At 46.3% G+C, this 16252-nt stretch overlaps 1 protein-coding gene across 1 annotated transcript in view; it reads right to left on the bottom strand.

The window, feature by feature from the left end:
• UPF1 (UPF1 RNA helicase and ATPase) overlaps positions 1–16252 on the bottom strand; it is a 443827-nt gene that overhangs the window by 282536 nt on the left and 145039 nt on the right.

The raw sequence follows: 16252 nt of genomic DNA, 5'->3' as shown, positions 1-16252 counted from the left end.
CAATTGAATCCTGCATGTGAACAAGTGATTAACAGGTTTACAAATGAGCTCAGCAAGGTCATTAAGATTCAAAACAGATAAAACAGGGTTGATGCATCAATCTTAAAAGTAAGGGCTGTACAGAAAAGGGTCTGTCTTCTACAAAATAACAGTAAGTACCAATTGCGCTGAGTACCATAACAGAGTTTGTTTTGAGTCCAGACATATGTAAAAGGTAATCAAGCAGTTTTTATTATATCTGAGTGGGGGGCAGGAGGGGAAGAGGCAGGATAAAGGATCTAAGGCCTTAGCCTCACATAGATAAACCTCTCATTTACAATCAAATGATCTTCTAGTGAAAGTCATTCTAGAAACAAGAACATGAGACACTACTAATTCAGAACAACCACAGAATGTATTACTTCATTTTCAACATCCAGATTGAGAGAGCAAAGGATTGGAGATTGGGATGAGGCAATGCTCCTTGAATCTACAGCTGAGAAACTAACTGGTTTCCTGATGGCTAAATCTCAAAGGATCAGAAACATATCTGGGTGGCTAGATTCCGCTGGAAAAAGAAAACATGTCCACTGGTCTCAACAAAAAATAATGAACAGTACAGTGTGCATAGTTACACGTCCTTTCTGGTTTTTCATAGAAAACTCTGGAAATATGTTTAGCGGTTAGCGCAGTCAAATGTCACCCATATGTAAAACAACCAAACCCTTGTCTTCAGAGATAAAAAATTTATTTTATTTTGATGTCACTACACTCAGCATCTTCACTGTGCATTCTGCACAGGAGACAACCTAAAAAATTATCTTTTGTTCACCCTTATGAGCATATTTAGTACAGTTGCTTACCTATAATAGGTGTTCTCCTAGGACAGCAGGATGTTAGTCCTCACATGTGGGTGAGAATATCTGATGGAGCCCGGTACAGAAAGCGCTTGTCAAAGTTTCTAGAAGCTTTGACCAGCACACTGAGCATGACCAGTATGCCGCTATTCACGCAAGGTCCCCCCTTCAGCCTCGCAACATAGATGAAAAATAACAGCGATGAAAAACAACAGTGAAAACATAAACCGGAAGGAGAACCCAACTCCTTGGAGAGGCGGGTGGGATTCCTGAGGACTAATATACTGCTGTCCTAGGAAACACCTAAGCAACTGCACTTTCTCCTAGGACAAGCAGGACGGCAGTCCTCACATGTGGGTGAATACCAAACTCCAGTCTGTCCTCGTCAGCAGGAGAGACCAACAGTGACCGAAGAAAATGCCAACGGGCACAACGACGCTTGCAGTACTGTAGGTCAGCTGGGGACTGTCTGGTTCCCACAAGAGGTATGAACAGGTTCAGGTCTGGAACAGATTGACCAAAGGCACTGTCCAGACACCCATCCTTGTCCAGGCAGTAAGAAAATAAGAACATAAGAAATTGCCATGCTGGGTCAGACCAAGGGTCCATCAAGCCCAGCATCCTGTTTCCAACAGAGGCCAAAACCAGGTCACAAGAACCTGGCAATTACCCAAACACTAAGAAGATCCCATGCTACTGATGCAATTAATAGCAGTGGCTATTCCCTAAGTAAAATTGATTAATAGCCATTAATGGACTTCTCCTCCAAGAACTTATCCAAACCTTTTTTGAACCCAGCTACACTAACTGCACTAACCACATCCTCCAGCAACAAATTCCAGAGCTTTATTGTGCGTTGAGTGAAAAAGACTTTTCTCCACTGGTCTTAAATGTGCTACTTGCTAACTTCATGGAATGCCCCCTAGTCCTTCTATTATTCGAAAGTGAAAATAACCGAGTCACATCTACTCGTTCAAGACCTCTCATGATCTTAAAGACCTCTATCATATCCCCCCTCAGCCGTCTCTTCTCCAAGCTAAACAGCCCTAATCTCTTCAGCCTTTCCTCATAGGGAAGCTGTTCCATCCCCTTTATCATTTTGGTTGCCCTTCTCTGTACCTTCTCCATCGCAACTATATCTTTTTTGAGATGCGGCGACCAGAATTGTACACAGTATTCAAGGTGTGGTCTCACCATGGAGCGATACAGAGGCATTATGACATTTTTCGTTTTATTAACCATTCCCTTCCTAATAATTCCTAACATTGTTTGCTTTTTTGACTGCTGCAGCACACTGAGCTAACGATTTTAAAGTATTATCCACTATGATGCCTAGATCTTTTTCCTGGGTGGTAGCTCCTAATATGGAACCTAACATCGTGTAACTACAGCAACGGTTATTTTTCCCTATATGCAACACCTTGCACTTGTCCACATTAAATTTCATCTGCCATTTGGATGCCCAATCTTCAAGTCTTGCAAGGTCCTCCTGCAATGTATCACAGTCTGCTTGTGATTTAACTACTCTAAATAATTTTGTATCATCTGCAAATTTGATAACCTCACTCGTCGTATTCCTTTCCAGATCATTTATATATATATTGAAAAGCACCGGTCCAAGTACAGATCCCTGAGGCACTCCACTGTTTACCCTTTTCAACTGAGAAAATTGACAATTTAATCCTACTCTCTGTTTCCTGTCTTTTAACCAGCTTGTACTCCACGAAAGGACATCGCCTCCTATCCCATGACTTTTTAGTTTACGTAGAAGCCTCTCATGAGGGACTTTGTCAAACGCCTTCTGAAAATCCAAATACACTACATCTACCGGTTCACCTTTATCCACATCTTTATTAACCCCTTCAAAAAAATGAAGCAGATTTGTTAGGCAAGACTTCCCTTGGGTAAATCCATGATGACTATGTTCCATTAAATCATGTCTTTCTATATGCTTTACAATTTTGTTCTTGAGAATAGTTTCCGCTATTTTTCCCGGCACTGAAGTCAGGCTCACTGGTCTATAGTTACCTGGATCGCCCCTGGAGCCTTTTTTAAATATTGGGGTTACATTGGCCACTCTCCAGTCTTCAGGTACAATGGATGATTTTAATGATAGGTTACAAATTTTAACTAATAGATCAGAAATTTCATTTTTGAGTTCCTTCAGAACCCTAGGATGCATACCATCCGGTCCAGGTGATTTGCTACTCTTTAGTTTGCCAATCTGGCCTACTACATATCTTCCAGGTTCACAGTAATGGGCCGCAAATGTGTAAAGAGAACTCCAGGTTGCGGCCCGGCAAATTTTGACGACGGGGACTGCTTGCAAATGAGCCACAGATGTCACCATAGCCTGCACAGAACGAGCTTTACCTCTGCCGGCCAGCAGAAGGCCTGCTAGAGCATAGCAGAAGGCAATGCAATCCACCACCCAGTTGGATACAGTCTGCTTACCTACCACTATGCCCAGCCTATTGGTATCAAAGGACACAAAGAGCTGAGTGGACTGCCTATGGCCAGCTGTGCGATCCAATTAGAATGCCAAGGCCCTCTTGCAGTCTAAAGTATGAAGAGCCCATTCCCCTTGGTGGGAATGAGGCCTCGGAAAGAGGTGGGTAAGATGATGGACTGATTAGGGTGGAAGTCAGTCACAACCTTAGGCAGAAACTTGTGGGTGCGTACACATGACCATACGATCATGGAAAAACCTCGAGTATGGCGGGTACGTAACCAGGGCCTGAAGCTGACTGACTCTACGAGCTGAACTTCAGGTTAGTCAGTTGGACTGTTAGATGACTGAGGGTTTAAAGGGGCACTTAGAGAAGATAAGGCCATAGTGGAAAGATTAAACAATTTCTTTGCTTCGGTGTTTACTGAAGAGGATGTTGGGGAGATACCCATTCCGGAGAAGGTTTCCATGGGTAATGATTCAAATGGACTGAACCAAATCACTGTAAACCTAGAAGATGTGGTAGGCCTGATTGACAAACTGAAGAGCAGTAAATCACCTGAACCTGGACCCCAGGGTTCTGAAGGAAGTCAAAAATGAAATTTCAGATCTATTAGTAAAAATTTGTAACCTATCATTAAAATCATCCATTGTACCTGAAGACTGGAGGGTGGCTAATGTAACCCCAATATTTAAAAAGGGCTCCGGGGCGATCTGCGAAACTACAGACCAGTTAGCCTGACTTCAGTGCCAGGAAAAATAGTGGAAAGTGTTCTAAAGATTAAAATCACAGAACATATAGAAAGGCATGGTTTAATTAATTAATTTAGATTATATTCCGCTTTTCGAACTTTTTCAGCGCTTCAAAGTGGATTACATTCAGGTACTGTAGGTATTTCCCTATCCCAGACAGGGCTTACAATCTGAGTTTAATGGAACAAAGTCAGCATGGCTTTACCCAAGGCAAGTCTTTCCTCACAAATCTGCTTCACTTTTTTGAAGGGGTTATTAAACACGTATTTAAAGGTAAACCGGTAGATGTAGTGTATTTGGATTTTCCGACGTTTCCTCATGAAAGGCTTCTAGGAAAAGTGAAAAGTCATGGGATAGGTAGCCATGTCCTTTCGTGGATTACAAACTGGTTAAAAGACAGGAAACAGAGAGTAGGATTAAATGGTCAATTTTCTCAGTGGAGGGGGGTGAGCAGTGGAGTGCCTCAGGGATCTGTACTGGGACCCGTGCTTTTCAATATATTCATAAATGATCTGGAAAGGAATACAATGAGTGAGGTAAAGCAAAATTGCTTACCTTGTAATAGATGATATCCCAGGACAGCTGGGATAACACCTATTACAAGGTAAGCAATTTTGCTTTATCCCAGGACAACCAGGATGATAGTCCTCACATACGGGTGACGTCACTGGATGGAGCCCTATCACGGAAAACTTTCTGTCAAAGCTTCTAGAAACTTTTGACTGGTATCCTGAGCCCACTGAGTATGCCCAGCATGCAATGATCCCTCGAGCCACAGGGGTCTCCCTTCAGTCTTGTGTGTAGCAATAAGCGTTAGCAAAAATAAAATAATAAAACGTATCGGACCCAACTCCGCGGGGTGGTGGGTGGGTTTCGTGAGGACTACATCCTGCTGTCCTGGGATAACACCTATTACAAGGTAAGCAATTTTGCTTTATTCCAGGGCAAGCAGGATGATAGTCCTCGCATATGGGTGATTAGCAAGCTACAGACTGAGTCATTCTTGCATTGGACCAACAGCAAACAACTTGTGCAACGGGCACAACAATTGGTGTACTGTTGTAAAAAATGAGGCAGCCTGAAATCACAGTAGGTTGGTTGCGGATGGAGTTGGGATTACGCTGGAAACAAGTTCTTTAAGACAGATTGTCTGTAGGCTGAATCTTGTCGTCCTTCCTTGTTCAAATAGTAATGAGCTGCAAAGGTGTGAAGAGAACTCCATGTTGCAGTTTTACCATATATCAGCTATTGGTACTGAACGACAGTGTGCTACTGATGTTGACATTGCTCTTACTGAATGTGCCTTTAGTGTGTGCCCTTGGAGAGGAAGGCCTGTTTTTCATAGCAGAACTCTATACAATCTGTAAGCCAGTTAAAGAGAGTTTGTTTGCCCATTGCTTTACCCAGTTTGTTATTAGCAAAAGAAACAAAGAGTTGAGTGGATTTCCTATGGATTGCAGTGCGATCTAGGTAATATGCAAGTGCACGTTTACAGTCCAAGGTGCAAAACCCTCTCACCCTGGTGAGAGTGAAGTCTTGGGAAGAATGTGGGCAAGACTATGGACTGATTCAAGTGCAAATCCGTAACTACCTTAGGAAGGAATTTTGGGTGTGTATGGAGTACCACTCGGTCATGTAGGAACCTTGTATAGGGTGAGTATGTGACAAGTGCTTGTAACTCACTAACCCTTCTAGCAGATGTAATAGCTACTAGGAAGAGAACCTTCCATTTAAGAAATTTGACATCGCAGGAATCCAGGGGTTCAAAAGGAGAACACACGAGTCTTGTTAGTACCACATTAAAGGTCCCATTCCGTGACTGGTGGCCGTAACGGGGGTTTAAGGTGAAGTAAACCTCTCATAAACCTACTGACAAGGGGTTGCGCTGACATCGGTGCATCCCCTACTGTAGGCTGAGAAAGCACTTAGATGTACCCTTACTGACTAGCAGGTCGATCCAGTAAGGCCGCGGTAGAAACAGTGCGGTAGTGTCAGGTAGTGTCAGGCGCACCCTTCCTCCCCGCACGCACAGTTCTCTTCACTAACTCCCACTCTCCTCTAATCGCATGCAAATGCATGCCGCGGCTTTAAAGCGGTAGGGAAGGGTTATGCCCGCGTAACCCATTTTACTGTATAGGCGCTTAATACAGCGCCTATACATTAACCTGGGTGCGCTGGTACCTGTCATTTCAAATGACATTTGAAATGACAGGCACCAGGAAGTGTAAAAATCAAAATTTTTAAATACCTGTCGGAGGGCCGCGTGGGTCCAGGCGGCCGGCGGGATCCGGGGGTCAAGTGTTAAATCTAGGCCGCGGGCGGGGGGGCACCTGTTCCGGGCGGCGGGGGGGGGGGGGGGGGTGGACGCGCGTTAGTTTCAGACGGCCGCGTGGGTACAGGCGGCCGGCGGCGGCGGGAGCCGGGTGGTCGCGTGTTAAATCTAGGCCGCGGGCGGGTGGGCGCCTGTTCCAGGCAGCGGCGGCGGGGGGACACGCGTTAGTTCGAGACGGCCGGTGGGTGGTCGCGTGTTAAATCTAGGCCGGGTCCGCACAGGCACGCATTCATTCATCCAGGCGGAGGAGCCGGTGGCGAAAGCAGCCGGCTCCTCCGCCTGGATGAATGAATTCATTCACTGCCGGTGGGGGCTGCCTCTCCGGCAGCCCCCACCGGCAGTGAATGAATGCGCGCCTGTGCGGACCCGGCCTAGATTTAACACGCGACCACCCGCCGCCCGCCTCGAACTAACGCATGTCCCCCCGCCGCCGCTGCCTGGAACAGGCGCCCACCCCCCGCGGCCTAGATTTAACACGCGACCACCCGGCTCCCGCCGCCGCCGGCCGCCTGGAACCACGCGGCCCTCCGACAGGTATTTAAAAGTTTTTATTTTTTCTTCTGACAGGTTTTATGTGTCCCACATCATTACATTTTCTCGATCATCTCTGTATCGCTTTTTTTTTAAATTGTGTTTTATTGTTTTTGAGTATCTTAAGCGGTGTCGATGGATTTGTTACTAGACTCACAGTCCTAACTCCTACTAGGGGGAGGCGGTAAACTAACACGTTACGGCCGCGGCAAAACAGTGCGTTACTAATGAGAGAACCTGAGTGCCCGTTATGGTATCGGAGGGGAATAGCTAATTCCTTCATTATACAGCTAATTCGTTCATTTACATGCCGGGTGCGGGAAGGGTTACGCGTCTGTTTTAAGAAGCGCTACGGACGCGCAAAACTGGAGACTGTATCGCTGGTTTGCCTTACGCGTCCGAATTGTGCGCAGCGAGCTCGTTACAGACGAGAAATCTTCAACTGAACTTTACTGGATCGACCTGTAGGTCTGGAGACCAGAGTCTAAAAGGTGCCAGAGATAGTCTAATAAAGAATCTATGGGGCAGGAAAAAGGGTCAAAACTTTTCTGTGCACACCACGTGGTTGATCTTTTCCACTTAGAACGATAGGTTTTTCATGTGGAAGGTTTACATGAAGCTACAAGCACTTGAGAGACATTAGCTGAAAGACTGAGTGGTTGCAGGTTCAGGCTGATAGAGATTGAAGGTTGGGATGGTGCAACCTGCCCTGATCATGAGTTATGAGAATGGGAGCTGTACCCAGGCGAATCGGTTCTCTGATCGAGAGGTCAAGAAGTATGGGAAACCATACTTGTCGAGGCCAATACGGGGCTACGAGTATCATTGACCCTTTTGTCCTGTTGTAGCTTCACTAGAGTTGTAGTTATTTATTTAGTTTATTAGCGGTATTCAGGGGATACACGTATAGAAGACCTGAATTCCAGGGGCAAGCAAAGGCGTCCTTGGCTAACTGGTTTCTCTGTTTGTGCAGGGAGCAGAATCTGTCCACTTTGTGATTCAGCTCGGATGCAAAGAGGTCCACTGTTGGTTGATCCCAACATTGAAATATCCTGGTTGCTACTAAAGGATCCAGGGACCGCTCGTGAGGTTGGAACTGACGACTGAGACAGTCTGCAACTACATTGTGAATGCCCACCAGATATGTGGCCTAGAGAAACATGGAATGTGTCAGGGCCCAGTCCCAAATCTGTGCGGCTTCTTGACAAAGGAAATATGAGCCCGTACCTCCCTGTTTGTTCAGGTACCACATGGCTACCGTGTTGTCTATTTGTATAAGAACAGTCTTGTGTGAATGGTAGTCCTTGAATGCATGTAGAGCATAACGTATAGCTCGAAGCTCTAGGAAATTGATTTGAAATGTTGCTTTGAGTTTTGTCCAAGTACCTTGAGTTTGGAGATTGCCTATGTGTGCTCCCCAACCTAAGGTGAATGCATCTGTAGTTAAAGTTACTTGCGGAACTGGTTGTTGGAAGGGTAGGCCTGTGCACCAAGTTGTTCTTGTTTGCCCACCAGAGGAGAGATGAACGTAGTTGGTGGGTTATTTGAACTGGAGACGACAGTGGTTGAATGGCTTATATCCACTGTGATCTTAATGTCCATTGGGTTATTCTCATGGCTAATGTGGCCATAGGAGTGACATGAACTGTGGAGGCCATGTGGCCGAGCAGAGTTAGAAACTGATGTGCTGTCGCCTGTTTCTTTGTGCGCAGAGATTTCACTAATGAGGAGCGTGTCTCTGCACGGTCCTTTGGGAGGAAGGCTCTAAATATTATGCTGTTCAACTCTGCTCTGATGAATTGCAGTAGGCGAGATGGTATGAGGTGGGATTTCTGGTAGTTGATTAGGAATCCCAATGAGTGGAGCAGATTGATTGTGAGCCTGAGAGAGGTGAGAGCTCCTTGCTTTGACTGGCTTCTGTTGAGCCAGTTGTACAGGTTAGAAAAAAAAAAACGTGTACACTTTCTTTGTGCAAATGAGCTGCTGCTACCACTAGGCACTTTGTGAATACTCGGGGTGCTGAGGCAAGTCCGAATGGCAGAACCCAGTATTGGAAATGCTGATGACCCACCAGGAAACGCGGAAACTTGCGATGAGGAGGGAATATTGGAATGTGAGCGTAAGCGTCTTGCAGATCCAGAGAACAGAGCCAGTCTCCTACTTGAAGAAGGGAAAGCATGGTGCCCAAGGAGACCATTCTGAACTTCTCGTTCCATAGAAATTTGTTGAGATTTTGGAGGTCTAGGTTGGGACGCAGGCCTCCTGTTTTCTTTGGAATTAGGAAATAGCGGGAGTAGAATCCTCTGCCCTGCTGATGACGGGGGAACTGCTTCCATGCCCCTGGCTCTCAGAAGGGTGGATAATTCTGCTTGCAGAAGAGTGATATGATCTTTGTGTATCCAAAGAGACTTTGGTGGAGAGTCATTTGGTACTGTGAGAAAATCCAGATGGTAACCTTGTGTTATAATTGTTAGGACCCATTGATCTGTTGTGATGTTTGACCAATGGGGCTGAAAGAGACCTGACCTCCCACTGGTAACTCTGGAATCGGGTTGGTGGAGTGGCTACTGTCCTCTGGCAGGTTTTCAAAACCCTGATGCTGGGTCTGTATGAGGAGGAGGCTGAGGCCTAGAAGCTCTCGATTGTCTAGGCTGAGTTCTCTGCACTGGTCTGGATGCTCTACCTCGGGGTGCTGGTGGATAGTACCTACGTGGTCTGTAGTAGGGTTTCCTGGTGTCCTCACTCTGACATGTGGCAGATGAGGTGTCTTGTGGGATAGCAGAGAGTTGACGCAGTTTCAGAGTGTTCTTTTAACTGTGCTACTGCGTCTTGAACCCTTGTTCCAAAAAGGTTATCACCAGCACAAGGCAGATCTGCTAGCTTCCCTTGAACTTCAGGCCTGAGGTCAGAAGCTTTGAGCCAGGCCCAGCGACATGCACTGATTCTAGTTGCAGCTACTCTTAAAGAGGTCTCAAAACTGTCATAGGCAGCACGTACTTCATGCTTTCCTGCCTCCAGACCTTTGTGTATGATCTCATTTACTGAGTCTTGGTGTTGTTGAGGTAAAGACTCCGCAAGCTGTTGCATTTGTTTCCAGAGGTTGCGTTGATACTGAGTCATATACAATTGATATGACGCTATCCTGGAGACCAGCATTGAACCTTGGAAAACTTTTCTTCCTAGAGTGTCTAAGAACTTTTGTTCTTTGCCAGGAGTCGATGAGTGGGGGCTTTGACTTTTTCTGGGCAGATTCTACCACCACAGATTGGTGTGGGAGTTGGGCCCTCAAATAACCAGGGATATGCTGCACCAGATAGGTGGTATCCATTCTTTTGTTCCCCGGTGGTACTGAACATGGGTGTTCCCACAGTCTGTGTTGCAGGTCCACCAGGACTTCATGCACCGGGATTGCTAGTACCTCCTTAGGAGAGTCCACAAACTGCAGAACCTCTAAGGTCTTCTGCCTGCTATCTTCTTCTGATACTAGTTGAAAAGGAATTGTATCAGCCATCTCCTTTATAAAGTTGGTAAAAGATAGGTCCTCTGGGGGTGACTTTTTCCTTTCTTCAGGTGGGGACGGCTCAGACAAGATGTCCTCTGTAGAAGTGTCGGTGTCTCTGTCATCTCAAGTGTCTGATGTAGGGCGCCATGGAGAAGAATGAGGTATAAAGAGAGGCATCGATGGAGATATCGGGATTCTCGGCAGAGAAATTCCAGAGGGCCCTGGTATGGGTTCAGATGGCAGAGAAGCCCCCCAAGGCATCGTCGTCACCGACTGGAATCAGTTTTAGGTGCCGATGGTTGCACCGGAAGATGAGGGCATCTAGCTTCAACAGAATTGGCTGAAAAACTGAGAGGACCGGTATCGGCATTGGAGCCGGCATCGGATTAGGTATCTGCATCAGAACAGGCATCGGTTCCAGCGGTGTCGATGGCCAAAGATCCTGGAGAGCTTATTTCACTGTCTGGCAGATAAAACCGTCCAGTTCCTCCCTTATAGCTGGTGAGGTCAGAGCAACTATAGGTGGTGGCAAAGCAGGCATAATCGGCACTTCCACAGGTCCCTATGGTGGCTCGATACCTGGCACCTTTACTGGTGGGGATCGCTTTGGAGTAGTAGGCCTCGAAGTTATTGATGGCTCTTGTAGACGAGACCTCTTCGGTGATGGCTCTCTTGGCAACAATAAGGCCTCCGGCGTCGACGATGATGCTTTTATGTTCTGTGCTTTTCTTTTCAAGCACGGATGTCGACTTTACCGATGCCCGGGACTGAGTTGGTGATAGCCGGTCTCCGGAGCAGTCAGTGCGACGCTTTCGAATAACTAACCTTTTAGACACTCCAGCCGGAGACGACTGAGTTGACGTTGACGAGATAAGTTGAATATGGAAGAGATGTTCCATCTTCTCTTGTCGGGCTCTCCTGCCCTTGGCCATCATTTCAGCACATTGAGGGCAGGAAGAAACAACGTGAGACTCACCCAAGCACAGGACACACTCGGCATGTGGGTCGGTGATAGACATTGTGCGAGGGTACTTCGGGCATTTTTTGAAGCCCGTTGTCATAATGAAGGCTGGACAGCCGTCGACGGCCTTCTGACAGAAAAACACTTTTAACCCGATCGAAACGAGAAAAAATTGTACTCCTGTCAACGCATGGAACATCTTACTGCGATGCGCAGGGACAAACTCGCTAAATTTCAACGCATCTGGGAACCTTTCCATCGATGGATTCAAACACAATCTATATAGAGTGTCACTGTATCGGTATCCGGTTGGCTTTGATTCTCTAGACCCAATACTTACCTGTGACTGTTTGTCATTTATACCCATGGATGGACTTGTTTTCCGGGACTGTTCTAGTTCATGCTCTTTCTCTTTTTCTTTGGTGACTTGCTTATGAGATATGGTTGGATTCTTCTGTATTGGAGTGATTATGGAGAAGAGGTGGGGAGGGACGGGGAAGGGGGATTGGGGGGTTTCTTTGTTGGCAAATGGTATTGATCTCATTGTATTCTTTTGACATGTTGCCTGTTTAATGTGATCAATAAAAAATTTCATATACAAAAAAAAATTGTACTCACCGGCCGGTGGAGACAGGGATACCCCTATGTAGGGGATGAAATGAGAGCTTTTTTTATTTTTTATTTTTTTTAAATTCTTTATTTATCATCATTTCAGTTAATACAAAGAAAATTTGCATAGAATCGCAAGAGGTGTAATATATTATTCTTCTCATGAAATTCTCTAAGTCATAATTACATATAAAAAGGAAACATAACAATCTTACAATCTCTCAACTTCGTAGGAAACTTGGGAGGAACAGAAATAAAGGAGAACATAAGAATATTTATGAAGTAAGGCTAGGTTACACATCAGGTACATTTATAGGATCCTGCTCTATAGGATGCAGGTCATGCTCTCGTGCCTCTAGGAAGGCCTGAAGTTGTTCCGGACTGAAGAATACATATGTATTCCCTGAAAGTTTTACAACACACCTGCAGGGGTACCGTAGTACGTAGGTTCCCCCAAGTGCTAAAACTTTAGGGCGCAATGAAATGAATTTTTTCCTTCGCGTCTGCGTTGGTTTTGCTAAATCTGGAAAGATACGGACCTGACCTCCCAAGAAGGAGACATTCAAATTTTTGAAATAGTTCTTCATTATTAATCCGACGTCATTTTCTGAATAAAAGGTCACAAAAAGAGCAGATCTCTCTATAATTTCAACAGCAGATGTCTCTAGGAAATCGGACAGGTTTTCCATGTCTATCCCTATACCAGGCACTATTGAAGTACTCCTTTGTCTTAAGAAGAATATTTTTTTAACAGAGGGAACCTGATCAAAAGGAATCTTTAATATCTCAATAAGAAACTTTTTAAAAGTCTGCAAAGGCAACTCACCCATAACTTTAGGGAAGTTTAAAAATCTTAAATTTAAGTGCCTCAAGTAGTTCTCTACTGACTCCAATCTTCTCAAGGAAGATAGTCTCTCACTCACAGAAACCGCACTTAAATCTTGTAATTTTTTCACATCGGTTACCTTTGATAGAACTTTCCCTTGATTCGTTTGGTCAGTCTCAATCTTATTGATTCTTTTAGAAACTTCCTCCAGTCTGTAGGCCTGTCCATCGAGCTTCATGGCATTCCCTGCTACCAAGTCCCAAAGGGCATCGAGCATAACAACCGCCAGTTTTGTAATTCTCTGTGGGTCAAACGGGGCAGTCAGCTCAGTTAATCTCTCTCCACTGGCTTCACTCTCCACCACTCTCACAGCTTCAGCGGAGGAAGGAGAAGAAACAGCCCCCCCTCTGCAACAGCTCTGGGCTTGCTTCCCAACTGAGCATGCCTGAGGGGGTTTCCCGACGGCGTCTCAGCAGGCACAAGTTGCTGCAGTAGAGCTGCTTGAATCGGCGTCTTAGGGTCCGGAGGCGTCAGCGATAGTTCCCCGGGTGAGTATGGGGCTCCTTTCCCTTCCTCACCAATGGGGGTAGATGTCCTCGTTCCTGGTGTCACAGTTGCGTATTGATAGATCAATCGTTGCCCCTCGAGGTTCTCCGGGGTGGGAGGAAAAATCCAGATTCTCCCCTTTCTCTTATGGGGCATTGTTATTCAAAAGAAATAGAATCGCAGGAAATTTTGAAAGACGGAGGCTACGGAGCTAATCAATGTGCGACTGCTCCCGCAGCCATCTTGGTTCCTTACCTGAAATGAGAGCTTTTTAGAAACTTTTTTCTCTTAAATTTGCTGTGTGAGGAATTCACACAGGGCTCCTTCACCACGATGCTAACTGCAGCGCGGAAAAACAAAGAATGAAGGGAGATCCCTGAGGCTCGAGGGATCATGGCATGCTGGGCATGCTCAGTATGCCAGTCAAAAGTTTCTAGAAACTTTGACAAGGTTTTCCGTGATAGGGCTCTGTCCAGTCACGTCACCCATATGTGAGAACTATCATCCTGCTTGTCCTGGGATAATCAAATTTGCAGACACAAAATTATTCAGAGTAATTAAATCACAAGTGGATTGTGATAAATTGCAGGAGTACCTTGTGAGACTGGAAAATTGGGCATCCAAATGGCAGATGAAATTTAAATTGTCGATAAGTGCAAGGTAAAGCATATAGAGAAAAATAACCCATGCTATAGTTATAGAATGTTAGGTTCTGTATAAGGAGCTACCACCCAGGAAAGATCTAGGCTCAGGGTGCTACGGCAGTCAAAAAAGCAAACAGACTGTTGGGAATCATTAGGAAGGGAATGGTGAATAAAACTGAAAATGTCATAATGCCTCTGTATCGCTCCATGATGAGACCACACCTTAAATACTGTATACAATTCTGGTCACTGCATCTAAAAAAAAAAAAGATATAGTTGCGATGGAGAAGGTACAGAGAAGGGCGACCAAAATGATAAAGGGGATGAAATAGCTCGCCTATGAGAAAAGGCTGAAGAGGTTAAGACTGTTCAGCTTGGAGAAGAGACAGCTGAGGGGGGATATGATAGAGGTCTTCAAAATCATGAGAGGACTAGAACAGGTAAATGTGAATCAGTTATATACTCTTTCGGGTAATAGAAGCACTAGGGGGCACTCTATGAAGTTAGCATGTAGCACATTTAAAACTAATCAGAGAAAGTTCTAGAATTTGTTGCCAGGAGATTTGGTTAGTGCAGTTAGTGTAGCTGGGTTTAAAAAGGTTTTGGATAAGTTCTTGGAGAAGTCCATTACCTGCTATTAATCAAGTTGACTTAGAAAATAGCCACTGCTATTACTAGCATCAGTAGCATGGGATAGACTTGGTTTTTGCCAGGTACTTATAGCCTGGATTGGCCACTGTTGGAAATAGGATGCTGGGCTTGATGGACCCTTGATCTGACCCAGTATGGCATGTTATGTTCTTATGAGGACCTCAGTGGCTCAAATGGAGAGCGCATGAGCCGCACAAGGACAATGTTGAGGTCCCAGGACGCAACAGGAGGCCAAAGAGGGGGCTTCAGCTGAAGGAGGCCCCTTATGAATCGACCTACTTAAGACTGCACAGAAACGGGTGTGCTAGCAACATCCCGGTGGTACGCACTGATAGCACCAAGATGACCCCTGATCAAGCTGGTTTGAAGCCCCGACTCTGAGAGGTGCCACAAGTAGTCCAACAGCTGGGGAAGGGAACCTGAGAAAGGATCTACTCCATGCCCTGCACACCAGAGGGAAAATCTTTTCCATTTCAAGCTGTAGGACTTTCTGTTAGATGGCTTCCTGGAGGCCACCAGCACCTGGGAGACGCAGTCCAAAAGAGCGAAGGGCTGAAGGACTAGGCACTCAACATCTAAGCTGTCGGGGCCAATGCCCCTCAGTTTGGATGGCGCAGAGTGCCCTGATTCTGCGAGATTAGATCAGGATCAGTCCCGAGCCGGATGAGGGTTCTGATGGACAGGTCCTGTAGGAGCGGGAACCAGACCTGCCGGGGCTAAAAGGGCACCATGAGGTTCATGGTCTCCCTGTCCTGAAGCTTCAGTAGTGTCTTCAAAAGGAGAGGTAGAGGAAGGTACGCATGCAGCAGGCGTTTCCCCCAGTGGAAGGAGAAGGCATCACAGGCCTGATGTACGTCCCCCAACAGGGAGTAGAACCTGCTCACCTTGTTGTATGGGGAGGCAAACAGATCCACATCTGGCATACCCCACTGCTGAAAAAGCTCAGCCGCTACTTCTGAGTTGAGGAACCACTTGTGTGGCTGGAAGGAGGGACTCAGGCGGTCCACCAGCATGTTCAGATGTCCAGGCAGGTATGCCGCCAGCAGTGACAGCCCCTGTGACAGAGCCCAGATCCTCACCTGCACCACCTCGTGACAGATGAGGAAGGAGCCCGTGCCTCCCTATTTGTTGATATACTACTTTGCTACCTGGCTGTCTGTCCGGATCAGGACTTCCTTGCGTGACAACCCGTCTCTGAAGGCATAACAGATCACCCGAAGGCATAACAGATCACCCGAAGCTCCAGAAAGTTTATTTGACAGCGGGCTTTGGTAACAGTCCAGAGACCCTGCGTGCGGATGCCATCCACATAGGCTCCCAAGCCCTGAGGGGAGGTATCTGTGGTTAGGATCACCTGAGGTGGGGCAGTTTGGAAGGGAATCCCTCTCTCCAACCTGGAGAGGTCTTCCCACCAGGACAGAGTTGCCCACAGAGGTTTCTTAACTGCAACACAAGTCTCGAGGTCCTGGGAGGCCTGTCACCATTGCAACCACAAGGTCCACTGAGCCCTCTGCATGCACAGGCGGGTGAGAGGGGTGACATTGACGGAAGCCTCTATGTAGCTTAGTAGACTGAGCAGAAGGCGGGCAGACAACTGCCGGCTATTGCAGAC

The sequence above is a fragment of the Rhinatrema bivittatum genome, chromosome 8 (genome assembly GCF_901001135.1).
Source record: "Rhinatrema bivittatum chromosome 8, aRhiBiv1.1, whole genome shotgun sequence".
In the NCBI taxonomy this organism is placed as follows: domain Eukaryota; kingdom Metazoa; phylum Chordata; class Amphibia; order Gymnophiona; family Rhinatrematidae; genus Rhinatrema; species Rhinatrema bivittatum.
This window is presented reverse-complemented; position numbering and strand designations above follow the sequence as displayed.